The 12,097-nt window shown below is 41.2% G+C and overlaps 1 protein-coding gene across 16 annotated transcripts in view; it reads left to right on the plus strand.

The window, feature by feature from the left end:
• The first annotated feature begins 1,327 nt into the window (after window positions 1–1,327).
• ARPP21 (cAMP regulated phosphoprotein 21) overlaps window positions 1,328–12,097 on the plus strand; it is a 156,607-nt gene continuing 145,837 nt past the window's right edge. For all 16 annotated transcript variants that reach the window (XM_059939115.1, XM_059939123.1, XM_059939121.1 and 13 more), the window contains exon 1: window positions 1,328–2,078. The gene's annotated coding sequence lies outside the window, so the exon portion shown is untranslated. The remainder of the gene's footprint in view (window positions 2,079–12,097) is intronic.

Consider the following 12,097-nt stretch of genomic DNA (forward strand, 5'->3'; position numbering starts at 1 on the left):
GCTGTTAAAAGTTGATTTTCTCCTCTCCAATTTATTGTGGGATGGGGCATTCATTGCGCCAGATCCATAGTTATTCAGTGCCTACATTTCAGAAGCTGAATTGCTGGATACTGTCAGAAAATGAGCTTTGGCAATTCCATGCAGGCGTGTACAAGTATAATTTTGCTTCCCGTTAATAACAGCCTAGCAAGGAAGCTCAGAATCAAATGCCTTGCTCTCAGCTGGGGGCAGAACGCCAGAATGATCTATCTTGGCTGGTGACCTATAATGTTGGAAAAGTAGGCTCCACATTCACTCAGGAGGGGTGGGCGGTATTCCGGAAATGTATTCCCATTCCTCCACTATTCCTTTTTTTTTTTTTTTTTTTCCCCCTTTTGGTAGTGTGTGCCTTGAAACAATGGGAAAAAATGAATTACAGATCATAAAAATAGCACATCTCCAGAACAAACGGGAAATGCAGCGCTTTTATTTCTTGGGTTGTCAGCTCGGCGCCCTGCCCCACGCCCTAGCCTCCGGGGTTTCTGGGGCACCTCTGCGATTCTCAGTCAGCGCCCGAGTGGGCAACGGGCTGGGCAGGCGACCACGGCGAGTGCACTTGGCGTCGCACGCCGGGACTTGGGGTCCTGCTCGGAGCCGCGAAATCTCTGAGAGCTCTGAGGCTACGGCTCGATTGGGGTGGAGTGAAGTGTTATTGTTGTGGGATATTCTCTGCAGAGTTGGCCTGGAGAGTGAGCCCCGGAGGAAGGGAGTGGGCAAGGCTTGGCCAAGTGTCCGCCAAGTCGGAGTCGGGAGGCGCCCGGGAGAGGTACGCGGGGGGTCTCGGCCCGGGGCGGGGAGCGGGAAGGCAGGGTGGAGGGGAAGGGGGCAGCGTGCCAGTGTTCTCTCTGATGAATGATGCTCACGCCCTGTGCGTGGCTCACGCGCTTTGTCTCTAGCCCGGGGCCAGGCGGAGGAGAACGGCTGGGGGGACGGATGGCACCACGCGCTCCGAGCGCACCGGGCAGGTGCCCGAGCTCCAGCTCGGCCAACTCCGGCCGCGCCCCGTGGCCGAGGCCCGGCCCCCGCAGGCGCCCGGCCGCGGCCATCTCCCGGGCGTGGCGGGTCGGGGACTGGAGTCTGCCAGCCGAGCAGCTGCCACGCCACATGCCACCCGCGCGCTGCCGCCAGCCCAGGCGGGGACCGGACGCTGCCGGGGCTACGGGGAGGAGCCGGGCGTGTGGGAGGGCAGGGGCGCGCGGAGGCGGGGAGAGGGGCGCGCGGGACCCAGGGACTAGCCGAGCCGGCTGGCTCGGGGGAGGGGGGCGGCGGGGAGACTGAGAGTGACAGAGCGACGGACAGGTGGGAGCAGTTAGACAGCTGGAGACTCGGAGACCGGCACGCAGAGAGAGGGAGGGAGAGTCAGGGGAAGGAGAGAGAGAGGAGGGAGAATCAGGGGGAGAAGCAGCCTCGTGCTCCCTTCCTCCAGACGCCCTCTCCCCTGTCCGAGGGAAGCGGCTGGGGCATCGAGTGACAGAGCGACAGAGATGCGGGCTCAGAAGACGGGGAGAGGGACCCTGCCTCGCTAGTGGGACCGAGATTCGCGGAGGGACAGACCGACGCGAGGGGCAGCTCGGAGAGCTGCGCGCGGGACGGCGAGAAGCCCGCGGTGGGCTGCCAGGCTGAGCGACAGACGGCCAGACAGACAGACGTGCCCGGGGACGGACCGGCAGACAGGAGGCGGGGGCACGCTCGCTCTCCGCAGGCAGCAGGGCGGAGAAGGCGGCGGCGGCGCCCCCTGAGCGCATCCGGAGCAGCGACGAGCAGCAGGGGCCGCGGGGTCGCCAGCTGAAGCCACCGCCGTCGCCGCAGCCCTGGCCGCCGCAGCCCTGCCAGGAGCCCCGCCGACGCCGCAGAAGGCTCCTTTTACTAGCAGTTAAATAAACCCACCAATAATAACAATAATACTAATAACCCAAGCCAAACCAAACAAATACAGCCAAATCGATCCGTGAGAAACAGTAATATTAATAAAAGCCAAAAAGTAAATCAGATCAATCAAGGCACCGAGACGCTGGGGGGATATCCACTGTTCGGTCAAGGTAATATAATTAAGGTCTTCAGACGTGAACGTTGCACGCCTTTTGTGATTTCTTTTTTCTCTTTCTTTCTGCCTTATATCTGTGCTTTTCTTTCGAATTGTTTCTAGTCTGTATTTCTCCTTCCTGTGTGTAGAAAGCTGTTGTTTTATATGTATTGTGTATTTATGTTTTGTCAGAGGAGGGGTAGATTTCCCCTCCCCAGAATGAGGCCAAAATGGAAAGCTGGGAGAGAATTGAAAAGGGCAGGTCTCTTCATCAGAGAAGTCTCCAGTGATTTATGCAGGTTTCTCAGTAGAAAGTTTGGAGTGTTTTTATTTCATTTGGAAGAGAGCTGTGCAAGGGGCAGAAAGTTGTCATCTGTTTGTTGTCCTCAGGGGACTTGAGGTCCCAAGGGGTTTAGGGGGACGAGATGTTCAGTTTTATTTTTACATGGTTGAATTCTGTGTTTCACTGCAGACTCCAAATTTAACAGTCTTCTGTCGGAGGTTGTAGATATGCTGGTAGAACTGAGTTGACTGAGACAGGTGTTTAGAAAGTTTCCCAGGAAGAGAAATTGACTCACTGGATTTTTATGCATAGAAATCAGGCTGGAGTAGATGTGGTTGCTGTCAGCTGCTTGGGTTCAGTATTCCGAAGATACAGGATAAGGACAGAGTCCAAGCCTGAAAGGAAAGACAAAGAAGGAATTGAAAGTTAGAGGGATGGGAAGCTAGTAAGTACGATGGAAGGCTGGTAGGAATCACTTTCACGGTAATGTGTTTAGAGTGCAGATATCCATTTTAATTTCTGAATTTTTTTTAAGTTTGTTGGTATGACACTTCAGCCTCCCCAGACACAAATGACGATCCCCAGAGTTGGAGTGAATCTGAACAAGATTTCACTCAAATGCTGAGTAAATCCAGATGATCCCCACCTCTTTCTCATTCACTTTGGTGATCAAAATGACTATGATTGTTTTTAGAAAACAGAGAAATTGAAATGACAGGAAATCATTTTTCATTTGGTAAAAGTTAGGAAACCTTTGACACTTTAAAATAAATGCACCTACTGCTTTGATTCGTGTCACCACAGGGTTTGCATGTCTTCATAAGATTTTAATGTCATTTTCGCAGAGGGCAGTCATTTGGAAGCCTAGAGCTCTAGCTATGTAGCCGAGTAGTCTACTGTCTTGGCAGTAATTGCTTCTGCTGCCTCCTAATGTGGATCGCATAGGAGAAATTAAGTATGTACTCTTCCCAGGTTGATATGGATTTTTAAGGTATGTATTTGTGTTCGATCCTATATTTCCTTTCTTATCACATTCTTATACTTCTTTTTATCACTTCAACTAACAGAATGTTTTTCAATTTTCCGGAGAGGGAGTTTAGAATACTCTTTAAGGAATACACTTCCTCCTCACAAAAGATACAAAAGGCTAACCTATTTCTACCCTTGCTTATTAATACTATTACTTGGTTTAAAGTAACTTGGTTTAAATGCAATTTTAAGACATTTAGACTGCTATGCAGAGATGTCTTAATTTCCCCTCACTGGACGTGATTGATGTTGTTCAATAAATCATATATCTAAGTTGCTGTGGATGAATGAATGTTCAACAGAGTATTTGTTTTGGTGAGATATTTAAAGAAACTTGTGCAGCTCCAGAAATGGTCCTTTAGCTTCTCAGTGACTTAATTTCACTATACCCTGATTTCTCTTTTACAATATTCAGCTCAGACTGAGACAGGTTTGTGTGCTCTATTAGATTTGCAAATTGCTGATCTGCCAGTGACTTTCCCTCTTAGATACCAGCTGAGTGTGGTTACCTTGAGAACTGTGGCATTAGCCCATTAGAGCATGCTCCACTGGGGAGTTCTGTGCAGTCTATTTTTAATGCTATTTAATGAAGGAGCAAGCACCTCACTCAGCGATACAAGGAGCAGGATGGAAGACAGAGCTGGGCATGGTTATGGATACTGGAGAGGGATCTTTGGAAAGGTACAGACTGGCTACTGGGTATGGTAATTTTCATTAGTCCTAATATATCACACTAACAGAAATCAATTGATTTTAATGGGAGAATTACACATGAATAGTTTGATATGTGTTTTCATCAACCTCTTTAGTAATTCTTAGAAAGAAGACTCAATAATTTGAGTGCCTTAAAACTTCAGGGAGATAGTAACCAGGGAGTTGCTGCATATATCCTATTTTTAATTCAAGCTGTCAGGTGCTTGGGTGGTAAGAAGTGCAGAAATAATTTCAGATTCCTAAAATATTGTACTAGGGAAGGGTTTGGAGCTTGTAAACTGTTCCAGGCGTAAAATAACTAGCATCCTTCTAAGATATGCTGATGACTTGAAGCTCTGCCTTGTGATTTTGTTTTTCATTTTCTTTTATAAACTTGGAGTCTAGGTCAAGTATTGTGACAATGAAGTGAAATAGGAAGTTTTGGTTGAACTTGTTAGAATATTTGAGTTGTTTTCTCTCCTTACTCTGAGATAAGCACAATAGATTATGTTACCAAAGGTTAAATATTTTAAAAATGTAGATTAGCAGAGGCAGCACTGGTAATTTTTGGAATCTTATAATGAGGGGGGAACATATCTTTATATTATAGCGTGTAAAACATGCAAAGCCATCTGTCTGCAACGTTTGCATATATGCAGAACACCTGTCTTGAGGTAGAAAGCGAGAATGTTCAATCAGAAAGGTCTCTGCTGTTCATTTTCGTATTAACAACTTACTGCAGTCGGGTTACTTCTTTCTACAGAGTAAAGCTAACTAGAAAAATGCCTAAGCAGTTTCAAAAGTAATAAACATAAGAGAAAGTGAGAAGTTTGTATTAGGTGGGGAAGTGAGTCATATAATTATTGTTAAATGAAGCTGTTAGAACAATGTACAGAGTTGTCCTGGATCTTGTCAATTTTTACAAGAAATAATCCAAAAAAAAAAAAAAAAAAGGGAAATACATTGCAAAGAGTTACTGTAATTTGCTGTTGTTGCTTCTGTTTTCCACCTTGTACTTTTAGAGGGAGAAAGTAATCTACATTGACTGTAATATTTCCCTTAGTGGTCAGGCTATTTGGACCACCGTGCTGCTACCTTTCTCAAGATTCTCAAGGCAGTGGGCATTCTCATCTGAATTCAATGTGTATTTTGTCTGTGGACAAGATAATGATAAGCTACATGAGTAGAGTGTAGAATGAGTCAGCCACTGAAGACACAGTATATACCATGTAGCCAGAAGTGGAAAGGATTGAAAATTCTCATTAGTATGGGGAGACAGTTTTAAGTCCATAAGGTTGGAAATAGCAAATGAACCATTTGTATACACGTTAGTTTAATTCAGATCTGCTTTGTGACAAGGTTAGGAAAGAATCTGGGGCTTAAAGGTGAGGTCGACACCGCGAGCCATCTCTTCAAATGGTAAGTACTGGCATCGTCCTAACTGGTACCACACAGTGGTAGCCTGTTGAGAAATTTGTGAATCTCTAACCAGAATAGGAATTGGTTTCCTTAAAAATACCTTATGTCACCTGGAAAGTTCTGAACATATTTTAAATCAGTGATGATTAACTTATAAAATACATGCTTCCTCTCTTTGGACAAAGGATCTTTATTTTTTAGGAAATTGATGGTTCCAGAGGCTTTACATTTCTGCTGACTTTGCTTTCTTTTATTTTTCATTCTAACATTTAAAGTTAAATATGATAAATGATTTCAAGCAGTGATAGAAGTCAATGCTAAAGGGCTGTTGAAGGTATAAGCAGAACATTAGCAAGATGTGTCTGTGACTGGATTTGTTTTTCTCAGGTGGTCTTTGCTTCTGAGGGTCAGTTTCCTTTAAGGTGTATTTATGCCAAGTGCTAATAAAGTGATTTTTTTCAGTGCCTCAGAGTCTTATAATTTAAATTAATTTTGCTTGTCTTGGATTAAACTCAGTCCTGGATGTTCAAAGTATTTATTACTTCTATTTACATCACAACGGTTTCATTTCTATGAGGATGAGATGGGAGCTGATACAAAGTATTTAAATTGCGTACATTAATATCATATGCTTGATAAAAAAATAAAGTGCTTGGGACAGAGTATCAAGTTTATTCAGCAGTTTTTAATGTTTGGCAGCAGTGTTATCTTGTGGTTTCAGAATTCTCTGTAGTCTGGTGATATTTTCCTAAGTTATAAAATGCCCATCGAACGTTTTGAAGGTACCTTTCTCTAAAATTACTGGGACATATCTGTGCCCCGGGAAATAGCTATGCAGGTAAACCAAAAAGCGAATTGAATTAATTACATTGAGACAGTTGAGGGGATATCAAACAAATAAAAGGACTGACTTCTATTTACCAAACTGACTGTACTTTCAAACTGAGTCCTCAGCATCATGTTATGTTCTTTTCTTGCTGCCAGCATAGACCTTGGTATCGCCAGGTGGGAAGACTGGTAATCACGGTCTGTGGCCACAGTAGATCAATATTTTAAATTTCTCTACCTACTTTTCTGAAGAAAATTTCTTCTGGTAGTTTTTTATAACCCCCGCTTCATATACATGTCAATGCCAAAGGTTATCTAAGATTTTTAAAGTTCTGTAACCAAGTGATATCTATTAGGATAAAATTGCATCTGTGACTTATTTAAATGCCAAGGAATTAATCCAAAATTATCTCACTCAAGGCACAAGTTCATAATTATCCCTCAGTCATAAATTCATGCAACATTTTTAAAGTAATATAATTTACAATTGCTTCTTTTATCTAGCAACAGAAAATATTTCATTTTCTCCAGGTAAAGGAGAGAGGGTTCCACTAATCATTACCCTTTAAAAAACAGGCCTCTTACCACTTTGTCACATTTATCACTACCTTAAAATTATACAACAGTTCTTATATTAAAAATGTGTTGTGGATAACACACAAAATATTAGGATTTTATTGACAAAATCACTTCTGTAAATAAAAACTGGTTTTAATATAAGTAAAAATAAAGCATGGTTTCAACTGAAAGGAGGACTTAAGATTTTTAACAGGAAAACAGTTACGTCACGTTTTATTTCAAATATTTCAGCAAATTTTGTAGAGATTTCTTTGGTATCCTGTGGTTACGCAGTATGTGATTCTACGCAGAATCACATAATGTAATATACCGTCTTTTTTCTGCAGGTTTTTTCACTGCGACATATTCACAAAGCTAATCTACCTAGATAAACCCAGAGAAACTTCCTGATACCCACACAAGATAGAAAATCAGTGTTTGTGATAGGGACTTCCAAAAGAACTCTGTGACTTCTCAACCTAAGATGTAGTGCTGGAATTTTTAATAATGGATATGCATTCTTTTACATTTGCATTATCATTGCTTGCTTCTTTATTATACACTAAGCGCTTGAGATAAGAATGAGGACCATCTCTAGGGAAATGGAAACCAGAGGAATGATCCTCCTATATTTTGCAGATTTTCTTCTAGTTGCCAAGATCCAGTACTCACTGTTAGAACAATCTAATCCATAGAATCATACCTTAAAGGAAAAAGAATGCATGTTGACATATTTTGATCTGGTTGAAATTGAAAATCAACACCAATAATTGAGGTAAACTATTTCCACATCTTCAGAGAATTAAAATGGAACGTCAATTTCTAAAAGTTTCACGATCCTTCAAGTCCAAATATAATATGCCTTGACGTGTAAATCAGAAGGCCTAGCTGTCATCTGATTGTTCCGTCATTTGAGTGGCTTTCAGGTGATTTCATCACTGTCGCATAGATCTAGAAGAATCCAGCCATGGGTCAGAAGAGAATGAAGGAGGGGCATGGCAGCTCACTGAAATTCAGGGACTATGCATAATTGTTTAACTTCTTTTTGCTCATAAACTCAGTAGGAAGATGAAAAGCTATCAAATTGTTTTTGCAGTTTTTTTATACATTTCTAAAGCCACCAGCTAAAATCCACACATGAAGTTCAAATATTTATTGATAAGAAAATATCTATACTCTGGATTGACAGACTTTTCTTAGCATTTTGCTTGTTAATATGTATACCACTTCCATGGAAATCCCAGCGTTGCTGTCATCTGACTTAATTTAATCATCAAAGAGCTGTTGGAAAATAAGTAGATTCTGTCACATAAGAGTATCTCAGCATTGTTTACAAGCTTCAAACACCCATTTCTTTAAAGCACAACTTTTAAAAAAAAAATGATAGTGTCAAAAAACCTTTTGGTTGGAAATATGGCAATTTATTTTCTGTTTTTAGAGAAAGAAGATTGAGGTTTATAGTCAGATGATCACTCTTTAAGCCAAGGAAGCACACAGTTGTGTTGAAATTGCTATTGAACTCTGCCAAATTCATTAATTGTCAGGACTTTGCAGTCATGTCTGTGATCCTGTTTCTTTTATCTGGCTTATGGGAATGATCAAGCTAACACTTTTAAATTACATAGTTTTATATTTGTTTATTTTAAATTTACTGAGATACGCTGGCATTGTAAGAACTTTAGGAAATTATCAAACAAATGGCGTAGCACTAAAGATGGATTCCAAAATCCCAACTAGCTGGTATTAATGATTCGTCATTTTTTTTTCACTCTGGTGCTTATTTAACTTTGGTCACAGCACATACTTCCTTTGTGAAGATTAAAGTAGTTCTCTAATCCTGAAATTTCCACATAATCACTACCAGAGTTTTGGAAAGATGAAATGATATAGCACGCCATCATAATGCATGTCCATGCTGTTGCTATCTGCTTAAGCACCATAAAGCACCCTTAACAACTAGACTCCTTTATCTTTAATTATTATTATAATTATTGTCTTCATCCGGAACTATACATGACTTTGTTTTTAATGGGTTTTTCTTTCAGCATCAAGAGATGGGAGAGTATATATAGTTAAATGTGAGAGTTTACATATGAAAAAAAAGTATACGTATTTTAAGACAAGAATGTAAACATCCCTCCAAAAGGGATATCATTTTACTACACAGATGATTGCAATGTCTGCGTTATTTGTCAAGTGTGATGTGGGAAGCTCTAGTAGAGAGATATTTTGAACTCAGTGGTGCTTCCGATCCAATGTCAGGTTAAAAGTGAGCGAGGGATGTATGCCAGAGCATACTGGAGCTCATCAGAGAGGGAGCAGGTGACTGCTGTGTGCCGTGACGCAGGGCTTTACTTCCGAGGTATGCGGGCCTCCGTGGGATTCTGCAGATCAGAGAAACGTACAAAATCTGGATTAAAATAAAAGGTCTGGAAAACAAAGTCAAAATGTGGTGGTGCACCCAGATCTCACTTCTCCAAAACTTACATCCGTAAATATGCAATTTACCACCTGAACAACCCATCCTGGAGTTTGGCCTCTGGGTCTGAGTAAATAACTAGAAGTGTGTCTATGGCCAAGACTCTCGACCCCTCTCTGCTTCATAGTTTCTGCAGGTAAAAGAGTATAGTAACACCAGTCCAGTAGCAACAAATGACTAGTTATGTGACTTCAGTGATTTCGTTAATTCCTCATTGCTTCTATTTTCTCATGTAGAAGGTAGGACAGATAAGGCCTACTTTGCAGGACTGAAACAGAAACAAAGTACCTGCCACATAGGTATTTTTCACCAAAAGGAAATCATCATCTTTTCATATGAAAAAGTTTATAGGGAGATTTAACCTGATTACATGAATGAGAAAAACGTCCTTTTAAGAATTTTTTAAAGTAATATAGAGTACAGCTCTCTTCTGTTCCCACCCCATAAACATTTTTACTGGTTAGAGTTGGAGACTAGCTTTACTCTCTCTGGGCCTATGAAATGTTGAAGGCCAAGCAAGGGTAGTAACTAATCTAGGAGGTGTGCCTTGTACGTGGATAAAGATGCTTAGTAAGGTCATTATCTTCTGTAGTCTGTAGGGGAAGGGATGGCTCCATTCAGAGTTGTCTGGAAAGTGAACAGATAGGAATTATTTCTCTAAAACATTTTAATTGTGTAATTTCTACCATCCAAAAGGGGTGGCTGAAAAACCTAATCATTGAATAGGAAGAGGTTGAAATGAATCCATGAAAGAATAGCCTTACATCCTGTACTAATGGGTGAGAGCAGGAGTGGCAGCTCTGGGTGGCATGAGACGTGGAAACATTTTTCAACGACCTCCCGGACATGAAGGGAAGCAGAGCTGTGGGCTTGCTTCTGGGCTTTCTGGCGCCCCCCACAGACAGCTTTGGTTTCCTGTCTCCAAGCACTGACTGAGCTGTTTGGGCAGCTGATACGGCCTCTGATTCTAAAGTATCTTCACTTAATGTTGCGGAAATGAATCATTTCGGCACGTGTGTGAAAATAGTCAAAGGAGGGAGGGGAAGACTTCTCTCATAATTGGGGTTTAATCAGTTAGTTCCCCGTCAGAAAATGTAGGACCATGAGTTGTGTTCAGTGCAGAGGGTGAGCCATGCAAAGCAGTGAATTCATCAAATAACCACATATTATTTTTTATTATAATTAAATATCAGCCATTCTTCTGAGGGATAGTACCATCAGAAAGTCATCCAGTGAAATTTCTCAGAAGGTACCTGAGAATAAATTTATAATCCTTTGGTATTCTAATATGAGCTGGAAAACAAAAAAAAAACAAGGAAAGGGTAGACAGATTACATATACTATATACACTATATAGATATATACATATGTATATCTATATAGCATGTGTGTGTGTGTGTGTGTGTGTATCTAGAGTCAGCATACAATATATGCTTAAATACTAGCCATTTAACTAACATTAAGCAAAAAACTAATTTATCTCAAAAGGGTACAGGCAAACCTCAGAGATATTGCAGGTTCAGTTCCAGACCACCTCAATAAAGTTATTATCGCAATAAAGCACGCCACATGAATTTATTGTTTTCCCGGTGCATATAAAAGTTATGTTTACACTATACTACAGTCTATTAAGTGTGCAATAGCATTATGTCTTTAAGAAACCAATGTACATACCTTAATTTAAAAATATTTTATAGCTAAAAAATGCTGACCATCATCTGAGCCTTCAGCGAGTTGTCACCTTTTTGCGATAGTAACATCAAAGATCACTGATCACAGATCACTATAACAAATATAATGACAAAGAAAAGGCTTGAAATACTAGGAGAATGACCAAAATATGACACAGAGACATGAAGTGAACAAATGCTCTTGGGGAAAATGGCACCAATAGACTTGCTTGATGCAGTGGTGTCACAAACCTTCAATTTGTAAGAAAAAAAAATATCTGCAGAGCACAATACAGTGAAGAGCCATAAAACAAGGCCTGTGTGTATTTCCCAGTGCATTTTTTTACTGTCTTTAGCTGTTCTTGCTTGCACATGCCAGATATTTAATCAGCTTGTTGAATTCAAAATTGACCTTTATATTGTTGATGGCACCTAATATTCAAGATTTAAAATCAGCTCTAACTAAAGTTTTAATTGTGATTTTTTTTCCCAAAATTTTCAGCCAAAGTGAATCTGACATTAATCTTTCTGACAAAGAGAACAAAGAGATGCCCTTATATGTAAAATTATAACTTCACTAGAGATGATTTTGGCTGTTACAAAGAAGCTTTTCCTTCAGATCTCAGGCAGTGACTCGGGCTTCTATGGGGATAGCAAAGTCCCTAAAACTTCAGTCGTTTAAACTGAGTACCTAGATCACTTTTACATCTACGTGGAAGGATATTACAGTTAACAGTCAGTTATGGTCTCGGGAGAGAAGATGAGGCAAGTTCACAAACAATTTCCAAATCACTGGCACACAGAGCTAGAGACAACTCCTGTTGACTGGAGATGTGCCTTCGGAGAGATTAACATTGGTGAAGGTGATCCAGGATGTGGGGAAGAAATTCACTCCTCTGAAGAACTGGGCAAGTAGGCGGTGATGGATTAAAAGGCAGGGGTGAGGGAGTGAGGAGAAGAGAATGCTGACAAGTTGGGGTTTCCTAACTCCTCTTCCTACCTTAAGGAGAGTCGCCCTACTCTCCCTGCTATGTGGGAACAATGATAGGATTAACCAGAGTTAAATGGCAAACCGA

The sequence above is a fragment of the Balaenoptera ricei genome, chromosome 11 (assembly GCF_028023285.1).
Source record: "Balaenoptera ricei isolate mBalRic1 chromosome 11, mBalRic1.hap2, whole genome shotgun sequence".
Taxonomy (NCBI): Eukaryota; Metazoa; Chordata; class Mammalia; order Artiodactyla; family Balaenopteridae; genus Balaenoptera; species Balaenoptera ricei.